The 2,121-nt window shown below is 31.4% G+C and overlaps 1 long non-coding RNA gene across 1 annotated transcript; it reads right to left on the minus strand.

Moving 5' to 3' along the window:
- Positions 1–530: 530 nt before the first annotated feature.
- LOC128484792 (uncharacterized) lies at positions 531–967 on the minus strand. Its single transcript, XR_008351198.1, has 2 exons — positions 857–967; positions 531–620 (listed from the first exon to the last, which is right to left on the minus strand). It is a non-coding gene; the product is annotated as an uncharacterized LOC128484792 (long non-coding RNA).
- Positions 968–2,121: the final 1,154 nt, after the last annotated feature.

The raw sequence follows: 2,121 nt of genomic DNA on the forward strand, positions 1-2,121 counted from the left end.
TTTTTCTAATGAGAATGGGGGAAATGAAGAAATAGTTCTGTAAACTTAGCATGTAAATATTGTACATCATTTATTTGTTTTTAGATATACCAAATCACAAACATGTGTTTAGGGAAAAATAAAATAAAATAACCGTTTATGTGCCAAAGGATATTTGGACAGCAAGACAAAAATCGGTCAACAAGGGGTTAATGTCCAATTCGCTATTTGGAATAATATATCTAACAGTCCATGCTGTTGACATAAACCATGGTGGATGAATGCAAATATGGATTGTTATGTGCACACGTCTTTACACTTTACGGCTTTTGGTTACATATGGCACATTTGATACATTTCCCTTTTGAATTATTAGTATTTTTGTTTAATAACAAGTGAAGAAAATGCAATATACAATTTTACACTTTAATAAAAAAAAATGATTACTTTATTTTATATATAGTCCAATATTTTTGAAGTACAGATGACATTTCTGAACTTTCTTAAAAACACATTTTAAATAATGCTTAAGACTTGCTTCTTTTCATGTATTTCTTTCTATAAAACAGTCGTTCACACTTCATTAGGCAATAACTTCTTTTTTTTTTCCTTTGACAATACCAGGCTTTTCCTAATGAAAACTGGCAGAATAAAATACATTTTAGTTTCCTACCCCGAAAAAGAGATCCTGTTTTTCTACTACAAACACAGGCAAACACAAGCTGAACACACCATTTTTCCTTATTTAGAGATCTCATTTGACAGCCTAATAAAGAATAGACTATCTGTAATTATACATAGATAGTCCTTTTTAATGTCCTGTCCATTTGGTCTGTGGCATCAGGATGACTTTATTTCCCCAGGATTAAATACAAACCTGTCCCCCAGTGATTAGGTTATATTCTATCCCTCTGCAAATCCTTATTTTAGATCATTTCTGCTGCCCCCTTCTTCTCTTGTGCTGGGTCCAAACACATAATGGGAGGTTGCAGTGATTAATGAATCCCCTTATTGTAACTGTCACTATTCTAAAACAAAGGCTTGGGATTAGTGCCTAAATATGATTTCCTCACCTGGCATAATTAAACGGGTGATTAGATCTGGAAGATAGAATCGACTTGATATCAGCACTCCTTTTACATGTAACACACTATAAAACAAAATCTCTGTTTTGGTAACTTTAACATTTTAATATTCTACATATATTTTTTTTGAAAATATGAAAATGAAAAAAATACACACACCCATATATATGTAAAAGACATAGGTTGGTATAAATCACAAATTAAAAGTGTGTGGGTTATATACATTATTATATATATCTATATATATATATATATATATATATATATATATATATATATATCTATTTTGTTTATATATATATATATATATATATATATATATATATATATATATATATATATATACAGATATATATATGTGTGTGTGTGTATATATATATATATATATATATATATATATAGAATTTTACCTTTGTTTGACACGGAAAACTGCATAACAGGGCTGCTTATTTGGATTTTGGATTAAAAAACAAACAGTTCTGGTGCATAATTTTGGCGAAAAAAAAGTGACGAAAACGAAATTTTGGGAAAAAGTGTAAGGGTGTTCCACAGGGTCAGTTGCAGAGCAGATTCTATTTTTCTGAATACAGTCTTAAAGATAATGAGTGGCTGTTGTATTAAAGGGGACAAACAGTACTTTGCCATCTTCTGACCCCAGAAAGCATGGCTCAGTTTCATTGATCATGCCCCTTTATGAGATAATGCAATTACAAACATCAATAAGGAGCTGCAAGGGGAATCATTATGTGGTGACAGTGATAAATGACTGTACAGAAATAGCATGCTTTTCTCTTACAATCCAGGAGCCCAGGGGCTTTGGGGGCTGAACAATGTCACCAAGGAAACAGATGACATCCAAACTGGCACCAAAGAGAAAAAAATGAACAGCCTTTTTTTTACCCCCCCTTTTTTTTTAGTCTCCCAAGGAGTTAGTTTTGGCCTTGGAAGCAACTGCCTAATAGCCAAATTTATTTTCAAGACTTTTAAGAAAATACAACCTCCTTCTTATCCAGTTATCAACTATTCATTCAATGTATTTATTAAATCATTGCCTTGT

Source organism: Spea bombifrons, chromosome 3 (assembly GCF_027358695.1).
Source record: "Spea bombifrons isolate aSpeBom1 chromosome 3, aSpeBom1.2.pri, whole genome shotgun sequence".
Classification (NCBI taxonomy): domain Eukaryota; kingdom Metazoa; phylum Chordata; class Amphibia; order Anura; family Pelobatidae; genus Spea; species Spea bombifrons.